The sequence below is a fragment of the Myotis yumanensis genome, unplaced genomic scaffold, assembly GCF_028538775.1.
Source record: "Myotis yumanensis isolate MYYU_CA2020_CCGP unplaced genomic scaffold, mMyoYum1.0.hap1 SCAF_4, whole genome shotgun sequence".
In the NCBI taxonomy this organism is placed as follows: domain Eukaryota; kingdom Metazoa; phylum Chordata; class Mammalia; order Chiroptera; family Vespertilionidae; genus Myotis; species Myotis yumanensis.
The window spans coordinates 112,484,857-112,497,465 of NW_027223755.1; the positions used below are offsets into that span (position 1 = coordinate 112,484,857).

General features: G+C 45.8%; 1 protein-coding gene across 5 annotated transcripts in view; it reads left to right on the forward strand.

The window, feature by feature from the left end:
- The first annotated feature begins 348 nt into the window (after nt 1-348).
- The window catches only part of DCUN1D3 (defective in cullin neddylation 1 domain containing 3), a 62,612-nt gene continuing 50,351 nt past the window's right edge, over nt 349-12,609 (forward strand). For all 5 annotated transcript variants that reach the window (XR_011471310.1, XR_011471312.1, XR_011471311.1 and 2 more), the window contains exon 1: nt 349-494. The gene's annotated coding sequence lies outside the window, so the exon portion shown is untranslated. The remainder of the gene's footprint in view (nt 495-12,609) is intronic.

Sequence of the window (12,609 nt, forward strand, 5' to 3'; positions counted from 1 at the left end):
CGAATCGCACGCTCCAGCCCCGCCTCCTCCGCCCACCCGCCCGCAGCGGAGTCCACTGCCCCCCCAACCCCCCCCGTTGTCCCCTTCCCGCTGCCCCCTTCCCGCTGCACGCCCCCCCTCCAGCCACAATGGTTCAGCCCAACGCCCGCAGCCCGCCCTCCACGTGGCCATGCCTGTGCACTCACTCAGCGACGGCTGCCTACGTGCGTACGTCGTGACGCACGCTCCCCGCCCCCGCCCCTCTGTTCCTCCGGGAGCCGCGGCAGCGGGGTTACCGGAAGTGATGATGCGCCGGCGATGGGGGGGCGGGGCTTCGGGGCGGCCGCGGCCGGTGGGCCGCGGGGGAAGAGGCGGCGGCGGCTGGGGTGGCGGCGGCGGCGGCGGCGGCGGGGCAGGGAGTCTGGGAACGCGAGCGGGGATGGTAGGTGCTTTGGACCCGCCGGGCCGCCGTCCTTGCCAGAAAGGGTTTCACTGGAGGAACCTCTGGAGCAACTGTGAGTTTTGGGGGGGGGCCGAATCGACGAAAAGGGGGAGCGCTGAAGGGGCGGGGGTTGGGTACCTTCGGGAAGGGGTGGACGGGAGGAGTGGAAGTCCGCGCCTTGTCTGGACTGGTTCCTCTGGAAGGAGAGGCGAGGGGAGCCCGCGCGGGTCAGCCTGGGCTCGGGAAACTTAGCCCGGCCCCCGCCTCCACCCCGCCGCCGGGAGGGTGCAGACTCGGGTCCTGCGCCCGGTGAGCGCGGCGCGGCGGGAGGTGGCGGGGGGTCTCCACTCCCTCCGCCCGCCCTCGCGGCCTCCCCACCCCCATCCCGCTCTGTAATCATTAACAGCCCGGGATTAAGGGGCTCCGACCCGAAGGCCTTCCCTTCCTCTGCACCTGGGCCGTGGCGATCGCCGTCGGTGCCCGAGGCAGGGGGACTGGAGGCGTTGCCTGTCCTGAGTGGGAAGCGGGACGGGGTGACACAGGTGTTGCTTTTCCCACCGCCCCGCACCCCTATCCTCCCGTCCCCCGCGCACTCTGGTCTCCACTGTAATTCTCTGGGGTGAGGTGGTGATCGGGTGTGTGTTTCTTTATGGAACTCGGCACCTTGGCCCCCTCTTTTGAATTTGGCGTTCAGCCTCCATCCAGATCTTCGATTAAATGCAAGCTTTGTAAATAATCGGAGCCCGGGAGCCCCGAGTCAGATGAACCTTCCCCCGTGAATGCTGGAACCCAGAGCCCTTGCGAGGATTCCTGAATGGCATCATAGCCCAGGAATCAGGTCTCCTGCTCCGAATACTTTCCGGGTGAGGAATGTGCATGGTGTCAACTCTTCCCAAAATGATTTGATGTTCGTCTAATTCTGGATTTCTGTGTTTCTCTCCGCCCACACTTCGTGATGCATCTCAGAGAACAGAAAACCCAATTTTACTTTTTCTACGCTTGGACAGTAGCGCCCCTGCCCCCGCCCCCCTCTATTTGTGTGTCTGGCCCACAAGTTTTCAGTGACACATTCGGCTTGTGCTGATTTCCATCTTACTTAGCTGATTCTTTTTTGTATAGGTGTTTTTAAATGAGAAAATGTGACCTGTTTAGTTTTGCTTTAAGGAAGAGCACAAACCGATAACAGATGTGAAAAAATTATTTGAAGAAAGCAAAGAATGATTGGGAAGAAGGTCTCTTTATTGTCCAGTTAGTTTAAAAAAAAAAAAAAACAACAACCAAGAAATGTGCTCCTTCAGCCTGTCATGGGGATTTCACAGTGACATGTGATGAATCCTATTTTGTTGTTGATATTTTCTTTGGAAATCCTCTGTTGGATCTGGAACTGTTTTCTGAAGAACTTGGAGAGATAGTGTCTAATTTTGGGGATCCTTACGTTAAAGAGAGCATAAATCCTGGCCCTGTGTGTGCATATTGCTGGGAGAACTGTTAACCTACTCATCCGGGTCTGATAAAACAATATAATGCTTTGATTTTACAAGTAACATCACGTTTAGGTGTTTCACAGAAATGCAACAAAAGAATGGCTGCTGCTCTCACCTTAATTGTTCCAAAATTCATTCATTCAAGAAGCATTTGTGAATGGCTAAGTGCTTAGCTGGTGTTTTGGGCCCTGGGCATTCAAAGATGAACACAAGCATAATGTCCACTCTTAGGAAGCTTACATCAGGTTCCAGGTGGGAACACATACTAAACAAACATATAAATCAGGTTTTGATGAGTGCCAAAGAAAACGAGGGTGATGGGCCCTAGCCGGCTTGGCTCAGTGGAGGCTCAGTGGATAGAGCGTCAGCCTGCGTACTGAAGGGTACCAGGTTCGATTCCGGTCAGGGCACATGCCTGGGTTTCGGGCTCAATCCCCAGTAGGGGGTGTGCAGGAGGCAGCTGATCAATGATTCTCTCTCATCATTGATGTTTCTCTCTCCCCCCTCTCCCTTCTCTGAAATCAATAAAGAAATATATTTTTTAAAAAAGAAAAAAGAAAACGAGAGTGATGGGACAGACAGTGATTGGCAGGCCGTCAAGGAACACCTTTCTAAAAAAAAAAAAAAAAAAAAAGGAACACCTTTCTGAGGAGGTAACACTGAGTTGAGCTTTAACTAAAAAGTAGTCAGCGCTGCAAAGAGGGCAGGAGCATTCTGGACTCTGGGATTAGGTGGCTAGTGCAGGAACTAGCAGGAGTGACTATGGCAAGTTCTGGGAAATGGGAAGGAAAGGTGAGGTGGAGAAGGGTGTGAAGGTAGGGAAACTAAGGGAAGGGGCAGCAATTACCCAGAGCCCAGTGAGCCCAGGTGGGAGAGGAGGAGGCTGGGCTCACAGTGGGAAGGCAGATAAGAACAAGGTGGATGCTCCTTTTGATCCATTCTATGGCCTTTCCTAGAGTCTTACACTTATTGTTTTGTAGCTACTGATGGGCTATTGTAATTTAAATAAAAAAGTCACCCAGCTGAGAATGGGAAAGGAGGTGGCTGTGGTCATATGGGTCTTTTCTGGCAGGTAAATCTCAACCTCTGTGTTCATAATTGAGTGCATACCTTTTTCCTTACAGGACTCGGATATGCTACTATTTAAAATTGTGTAACAAGGACCCCAAATGTGTTTCAGTATATGAATCCTCCTTTGCTCCTGTGCATGAATTTAGGGTTGAAGCTGGGCAAATGATAATAATATGCTCACGTTGGTCTATAAAGATGACCATCAAGATCTAAGTTTAAAGTTTTTGTAAGGAGGTGGGTTTTATGTTACAATATTTCTACTCACTCATGTCTAGTCTGCCTAGTGACTAATAACACTCAGCTGAGATGTGGGTTGGTGCTAAAAGTTCACTCAGTGCATCATATTAGATAAATGACCATTGTGGGCCCAGTCCCACCATGTCTGCATCTTCAGACTGCCATGTAACCGAGGGATGCAACTGCCTTTTGCCTCTTGTTGGGGCCATTCATTTCCAATGGTCAGCTACTTCCAGCCTCACCTTGACCAGATTGTCCACTTGAAAGGCCCTCTTGGCCTTGGCCCTCCTGAGCCTGTTGCAGTGACCTACAGTAAAGAAGATGCCATTTTCTTCTTTTGAAGCCCACAACAGTGGCTGGTGTGTTCTTTGGGTGAATTGGTTCTTTGAGCCAAGCAGTTGAAAGGCTTACACGTTGTTTGATCTATTTGTACTAAAGTCAGTATTAGAAATGAAATCATTCAGTGTTTAGGGAAAATGAGTCAGAAATTGAGGACTCGTTGTCTGTTGTAGGTTCTAGTACAAGGTGGGCAACCTTTTTGTGAGTGCGTGCCAAAACCAGCCAAATCTCCGACTCAAAATTCTTCTGCATGCCAACCCTAATTTTTTGAGAACATGTTACGCCTGCTTGATATCTCTTAAGGTGTACGTATGTGAAGAACCTTGAAGAAATAATAAAATTCATTCGAGCAACAAAAACACAGTACATGATGATAAAAAATACATTTATTTTTTAATGTATACATGTACACTGATAGTCCGACAGAAAACTTTATGACTCCGTTTGATATTATCAGTGGGACTTTTGCTGCTGCATCACTGATGACAGAGATTTTACATCAGGTTTATATTTCATGACCTTCAGAGATATGCATGAGCTACTACTTTCATCTGTCAGGCTACTCCTATTACGAGAGTTAACAAAATTCATCACTGAGAACAAAGATTCACAAGCATATGTGGATGAAAACATGGAGAGTAACACTGTTGCAAAGTTTTTTAAACAGAAAAAATTTTCTGGAATGGCATTCCAAGTCCTCAATAGTTGGTTTTCGACACTATTGAAATTGCTCTTCCCCTCTCTCATCAATCTATGTCTGTGGTCTTTAAGATAACTTGTTATGTAAAATTATTTATTTATCTAAGATGCACCTACACTGAATTTATCTGAAAAAAAAAGTTGATATATAAGAAAAAATTTGTAAATGGAAGATTATAAGAGAGGGTTTCGCCTGCCAGCAAAAGTTACTGGCATGCCATGTTTGGCACACGTGCCAGGGGTTGCCCACCCCTGTTCTAGTACTTTAGTAGCATGGGTAGGTGGACTGTCAGAACTTGAATAGAGATTCCTGGGCAGTCTTGGGGTTCCTGAAGGGGATGGAATAGAGCAGTGATGGCGAACCTTTTGAGCTCGGCATGTCAGCATTTTGAAAAACCCTAACTTAACTCTGGTGCCGTGTCACATATAGAAATTTTTTGATATTTGCAACCATAGTAAAACAAAGACTTATATTTTTGATATTTATTTTATATATTTAAATGCCATTTAACAAAGAAAAATCAACCAAAAAAATGAGTTCACGTGTCACCTCTGACACGTGTGTCATAGGTTCGCCATCACTGGAATAGAGCCTGGTACTGAATTACTAAATTCCAATTTGAAGGCAAAAAGAAAGTCTTAGTTAGCCAGCAAGCGACTAGAGTGCACAGCTGGAGTGAGGCAAACAATAGATCCCCCCTCTGTCCTGCAGAGTAGCTCAGAGGAAAGGAGAATGCCTTCGTGATTCTCATACATAGATAATTTGGCTTTGGCCGGGGTTACAGAATTTTTGACTTTGTGTCCTAATGCTGGACTACAAATGCTCTAGCCCAGTGGTTCTCAACCTTCCTAATGCCACGACCCTTTAACACAGTTCCTCATGTTGTGGTGACCCCCAATTTCATTGTTACAAATTGAACATAATTAAAGCATAGTGATTAATCACAAAAACAATATGTAATTATATATGTGTTTTCTGATGGCCTTAGGCGACCCCTGTGAAAGGGTCGTTTGACCCCCAAAGGGGTCGCGACCCACAGGTTGAGAACCACTGCTCTAGCCAATAGATGATTAGACTGTCCTCTGTTCATCTTCAATGCAATGGTTTATTATCACTCAAGTGTGAAGATATCCTGCAGGCGAGGTGTCATCAGCCAGTTGGAGACTGGTGGCTCTTTTCTAATTTCTGAAGGGGGAGGATGGGTAGGAAGGGACTTGAATGCTGGAGACTCCATTGCTTCCTACATTGGCCACTAACTGTGCTTTGAGAAAGACTCCACAAATCTAAAGGAACTTAGAACCTCGGAGCCGGGCTGGCTAATCTAGGTTACCAGTGAATTTGTTTCTTACACTTTGGGGGCTTTTGGACAAACTGCTGAAAAGCAGGCCAGCAGATGCCACTTGGAGTGTGGGTATTTGTGTGGCATTGGAGGTCTGAAGTTCCTCGGGCTCTGCTGCTATTGTGATAGCTGTGCCACGGTGTGGACAGCTCACTGCACACTGGCTGCCACCAGTTGGTGTGAGGGGAGAAGGGTTACTCAGATGGAAACCATGGTAATTACACGTTAACCCCCCTGTCCCCAGCTCTTGATAACTTACACTGGCCTTTTGTGTCTGTTTACAGATGTTGATACCAGTGAACCTGGTCAATTCTTCCTGCATGTCCTGAAGCTGCTGCACAGTAGAACTGGATTTTAATTGAGTTAGTGCCTTTGAATTCAAATCAAGTTTCACTAGTTCTGTGTCTGTTTTTCTAGGTAATGGAGGGTCTTATTTCTTTTGGGGAACAAGGAGATTACCACCACACCGACCATTTAACTAACGAATGACTAAAAAGTAGAATTTAACATTAATTTAATGAAATAACAAGAGAAAAAGTTGGAAGTGGCTCAAACTCTAATTCTTGGAAGTTGTGATGTTGAAAGTAGAAAATGGGAGGGGCAAAGTGCCAAATCATCTTTAAAATGTTGCAAATGAGACCTTACTGCAATCCCATACATCAGAATAGGTAAGCTCAGTAAGTCAGTCTTGAGTGATGATTTGCTATTGTTGTGGCAAAACAAGCCACCTATGGCCAGCACCCCACTCACCTGACTGCAGGGCCGTGGCAGGCCGGGAGCTGGTGACTCCCCTGATGTCCTGAGGGCTGGGCCTGCTCTGGATGTCCTGTGAGCTGGGCTGGATTGTTGGGTTTGGGCTGGGTTGCAGTTTGGGGAAGCCTCTTCCATTTCCTGTTCTGCCCTGCTCTGCTGGAGGGCTCAGCCCCAAGACCTGGAGACTGGAAACCATTCGGTCACTGAGGCCTGTAGATCGCGACCAGATGTGATGACGACTGACAAGGATCTTATAGCAACACTGCACAGGGTAGGACTTCTCATTTTTGAAGATGTTTAGCACTTTTTTGTAGCCACTGCCTCAATCTTTCCTCAGTCTAGGAGACTGTCAGAGAGACTTGCCTCCTTATCCAGTCTCTCAAGACAGCAACGTGTAGGTATAGCTTTTAGCTCTTGTTGGTTGGTGAAGGGTTTCCAGCCGTGGGCAAACTACGGCCTGTGGGCCGAATCCGGCCCATTTGAAATGATTAAAACTAAAGAAAAAAAAAGACCGTACCCTTTTATGTAATGATGTTTACTTTGAATTTATATTAGTTCACACAAACACTCCATCCATGCTTTTGTTCCGGCCCTCCGGTCCAGTTTAAGAACCCATTGTGGCCCTCGAGTCAAAAAGTTTGCCCACCCCTGGTTTAGACTCGCCTAAAGTGGGTTGGTGTGTGACCCATAATTTTAATTCTGAACAAGACTGAAGTAAAATGAATGCAGTTAACACCTCTCCTTCCAGTTTAGGAAGAAGCAGAGAAAGACCCTCCAAGAATCTTAGAATATATCCAGTGTGTTATTTTTTCAAACTGGACTATGGGGACCCCTCTCAGGGGTCATTGCTAGAGTATGTAGGGAAAGGGGGCTTGACGTCTTCCTTCCATTACATCACATTTTGCTTTACTCTGTGAAAGTTACTTTATATTCTGTTATAGTGGTTTTTCCCTTAAGATGTCAGTATTTTGAGACTGAAAACAGGTTGAAAGCATTGATTTAACACATTGCATACCGCATAGAAATCTCTAAGACATACGCCAGGGACCGCACGTTTTTGGGCAAACTGCACGTTATTTAAATTATCATAATGCACTTTAGGTGTTGTTTTTCAATAATTATAACATTTTTATTTACAAAAACAATTAAAGTTCCTAGTACTTTTTTAACATATGGTACTGCGTAAAACATTTTCCTCTATGAAGAGGGACCAAACAAAATTTACATAAGTATCTAGATTCGCTCCTTTTTCCATGGGCGTGAAAAAAGAGAACACTCGTGAGCGGTCCTTAACAGATGGCGTGCGAAACACGAGAAAACTCCTGAGCAGTATGAAATGTGTTAATAGGGAAATGGAAATCTAGAAAGGTTAGTAAACTTGCTTTTTAAGTTGCACAGCAAGAAACTGGCAGCCACAGGACTAGAATCGGGCCCCTGCGTTACTTGGTTTCTCATTTATGCTGCCTCGCCCACATCGCTGCTGGCACTCAGTTTGAGTTTGATTGAACCCTTGGAGTTGGCCTGTAATCGTGGCTCTTTACGCTAACGTTTTGTCACAAACTACTGTTCTTTTGGAGAAGACTCCCTGCACCGCCTCCAGCCTGTGCCACGTGAGGCTGTCAGGGTGGTGAGACTGGCCAGCAGCTGGCCTTCCTCGGCAGGCCTGGCTGAAAGGGACAGGGGACTTCAAATAGGAGTTGAGTCTTTATCAGTCCAACTTCTGCAGCTATCCTGGCGGGGCTTGCTGTGCAGAATACCTTTCAAAATGCCAAGTTGAATACTTCCTCTTCCAGTGACCTTCCCTGGAATCTGAGCAGGGAAACCCTGTGGAAATAACTCTAATGGCCACCTCCTTTTTTAAAATCTGAAGCAAATTTATTTTCCGTTGAATACTTGCTTTGTTTCTACTTAATGACTGCCTAGTGCAGGGGTGGGCAAACTTTTTGACTCGAGGGCCACAATGGGTTCTTAAACTGGACCGGAGGGCCGGAACAAAAGCATAGATGGAGTGTTTGTGTGAACTAATATAAATTCAAAGTAAACATCATTACATAAAAGGGTACGGTCTTTTTTTTTTTTTTTTTTTTTTTTTTTTTTTTTAGTTTTATTCATTTCCAACGCCCGTGGGCCGTAGTTTGCCCACAGCTGGCCTAGTGGCTGCTCTGTAGACAGGAGTCGCAGGATCAGGACATGCTAGGAGCCCGGATCCTCAGTGGAGGCATTTCTCAGCTGCGACACTTTCTTTTTCTAGATGAGTGGAATGCAAGAGTGACTATTCTTTGTCTATTTTAAAGAATATTTTCATGGTTCTTTTTTCTCCTAATCAGTTTTTCTTTGAAATAACTAGTCCCTTGTCTAGTCATTTACTTGAAACAGTTGGTTGTAACTGATGCCTGTGGTAAGGAGAATTTTGCTGTGGGTTTCCTAACACTGAACGAGAACAGTCTGAAGACCTTTCTAGGCTGTGAGTAGGGGGTTCTTTGGGGAGGAGGAGGTGTTGTGGACTGGAAGAGTGTGAAGAGCACTGCCCGGGCCCAGCGGGAAGTGGATGGAGAGTGCTCACAGGGGCCCCAGCTGCGGGGAGAGTGATGGGGAAGGAGTAGGCCCAGAAGGTGGCCCAGCGCGGGAATACCTTTTGAGAGGGGAGCTGCGGGCCTGTGGTGCTGGGTAATCAGGGCCCTGGCCGCAGCTGCTCTTCTGGGCCCGGAGTTTGTGTTCCTGATGGGGAGGGATGCCTGCAGGACACAGAGGCTGTTTTAACCAGATTGGTCACTAAGATCAACTAGCTAGTCCCACTTGACAGCTTATGGAGTACTGGCCTAACTCTTTAGAGATCTGTCTCCTTTGACTTGATTTTTGACAGAAGTTAGTAAGCGAGGGTAAGTCATATCCCTGGTCCATTCGAGTTTGAGTCAGTCCGTTCATATTTGCCTCAGTTCATGCTCAGGTCGTGTCTTGTCATCTCATAATGCCTGCTATCCACAGGGAACAGTTACATGTAAACTGTTGAGGTGGCACACGATTCTCTCACGAGAGCTATAATAAATGTGAAATAAATCACAGCTAAAATGATCAACTAAACAAAACCCATACTAACTTCACACTCTACAGCATCCCATGTTCTCTTTAGCAGGCGACATTAGTTCTTTGGTCTTCTTTTAAAAGAAACGTTATTTTAACAGGTACTGTGGATATGTCCATCAGGCCAGAGTTCTGCAAGTGCCGAAACTGGCACGCAGGGCTCTGAATCAGTGAGAGTGGGACCTAACGATTAAACCAAGCAGGGAAGTGACTTCTAAGGCATTGGTTAAGTTGGTTTTAATGTGGACCTCTTTCTTTGAGGTTATTAACTATGTCATTCCAACAATTCTCTGACACAGCTGAGTGTCCAGTAATTCAGTTCAGTTCAGTTCTGACATGAACTGCCTAGAGTTAGTGCTGACACCACAAGTTAATGACTCAGTCTCACAGGGTTGCCCCACTTCAGAGACAAGCCAGGATTGGGGAGCCCCAAGCTACCTGCACTACTGCCTGCAGACTGCAAGGTTCCCATGACACCCCCCCCCCCCCGACCCCACCCTAGGGGGTGTGGGCATAATTTGCCAGAACATGTGTTACAACTCAGGACAGCATGATATGCAGGATTACAGCTTCATTCTCAAGTATACAACTCAGGAGCAGCCAAATGGGAGAGATGCGCAGGGCAGGGTAGGGATTGTGGGCACAGAGCTTCCGGGTCACTTTTGGGCATGCTGGCCTCCCAGCACCTGGATGGTTCACCGGCCTTAAAGCTCCCTAGCCTTGTTCAGCTTCATTGAGTTCCTGTATGAAGGCATAGTTGATTAATTCATTGGCAACTGGTTATTGAACTCCAGCCACCTTTCCCTCCCCTGTGGTCTGGAGGTGGCACTGAAAGTTTCTACCTTTTAATCCTGTGCCTGCTCCTTCTGGTGTGGCCAGCCCCTCTCTGAAACTAAGGGCCCACCACCCTGAGTCACATGTTCGCAGCAGCTCCATGTGGTCCTGATGAATAACAAAAGGCACTCCTATGAGTAAGAAAGTCCAAGGATTTTAGGAGCTTTAACTGAAACTGGGGACAAAGACCAAATATATATATGTGTATATATATAAATCTTTTTTTATATATGAAAAAGAAATCCTCACCCAAGGACATGCTGAGAGAGAGAGAGAGAGAGAGAGAGAGAGAGAGAGAGAGAATGAATGAGAGAGAGAATGAATGAGAGAGAGAGAGAGATGAGATAGAAGCATCCATTGGCTGCCTTCCTGGAGATCAAACCCAAAACCCAGGTGTGTGCCCTGATTGGGAATTGAACTAGCAACCTTTAGGTGCACAAAATACCGCTCAACCAACAGCTACTCTCTCTCTAGACCTCCATGATGCAAGAATGAGCTCACTTAGTAAGAAATTGAGTATACAGAATTCATGCTTCTCTTCAGTGTGACTTTGAAGAGTCGAGTGTATGTAGGGCATCGGTTAAGAGCGTCGGACTGCAGTCAGTCTGGGTTTGAGTCTGAACCCTACCACCTACTTACCACTTAGCAGAGGTAAGCCTCTATCCTTTTCAGTGTAAAGTGAGGATAATCATAGTAAATCGTTTCTAGGATTCACTGATATAGTGTGTTTGCAGGATATGGCACAGTGCCTGGCACATAATTAAAATTTAATAAAGTTAGCTATTATTAGCCAAATGCATGCATAGCTAAACTCACCAGGATTGGCATCTCCCAAAGGGCCAGGAACTTTATAATGTTCTCTCCCCTTACCGGGGGCCGTGTGGCATAGTGTGTGGATAGTGTGTGGAAAATAAACCTGCTCTGGGCATCTGGAAAACACAGGAACAATTGTAATGGAAACTTGCAGCCTGTTTCCAAAGCCAGCCGAAAGCCCAGAGGTGGAAACCTGCCTCCTTAACCCTTTGAGTGCCAACCAATACCCTAAGAACTATGCTAAAATTGCCAAGGCATTTTTGCTGGTTTTACAGCTGTTTAGGAAAAAAATTATGAATCGCAAGTATATGAAGTTACATATTCAAAAACTTAAGGAAACCTTTACTACATTTGTTTTCATCTTTGACATATTGTTTGCTGATTGTATTATAAAATACTAGTAGAAAAAAAATTTGAACAAAACATATAATGTTAAAATAAAATTAATGTTGACTTAGAATACATGAATGAAGATACTGTTTAACTTTTAATAAGATTTTGATAAAAAATTTAAAATATTTAGTATATTCTTTGAATGCACACAAAAAGAATTAGGCAGCCCTGGCCGGTTTGGTTCAGTGGATACAGAGTCAGCCTACGGACTCAAAGGTCCCAGGTTCAATTCCGGTCAAGGGCATGTGCCTTGGTTGCGGGCACATACCCAGTGGGGAGTGGCAGGAGGCAGCTGATCGATGTTTCTCTCTCATCGATGTTTCTAACTCTCTATCCCTCTCCCTCCTCTCTGTAAAAAATCAATAAAATACATTTTTTTTAAAAATGAGAAACAGTCCTAGCTGGTTTGGCTCAGCAGATAGAGCATCGGACTGTGGACCGAAGGGTCCCAGGTTCGATTCCGGTCAAGAGCACATGCCTGGGTTGCAGGCTCGATCCCCATTTGGAGGTTTGCAGGAGGCAGCCAATCAATGATTCTCTCTCATTATTGATGTTTCTATCTCTCTCTCCCTCTCCCTTCCTCTCTGAAATCAATAAAAATATATTTTTTTAAAAAATGAGAAACAGATTCAGGAGATGTTTTATCTTTGGCAGTCTGAAGGAAACAGATTTATTTTAACTGGTCCGTTCTTTGAGAAGAGGCTGTCAGGTACTATGTTGTGTGCATTGTTTCTCAGAGAAAGTGAAAAGCTCAGACTCACTGGCGAAGGGCTTTCCAGCTGCTGAGGGTCACTTGTGAACTCTGGAGGCCGGGTCTCTAAGCTCCTTGTAGCTCACCCACCTGGAGATGCTACTCTGCTGGGACCATCATGTTAGGACTAAGTCCTAGAGCAGTGATGGCGAACCTATGATGGACGTGTCAGAGGTGACACGCGAACTCATTTTTTTGGTTGATTTTTCTTTGTTAAATGGCATTTAAATATATAAAATAAATATCAAAAATATAAGTCTTTGTTTTACTATGGTTGCAAATATCAAAAAATTTCTATATGTGACACGGCACCAGAGTTAAGTTAGGGTTTTTCAAAATGCTGACACGCCAAGCTCAAAAGGTTCGCCATCACTGCCCTAGATTCTAGTCTGG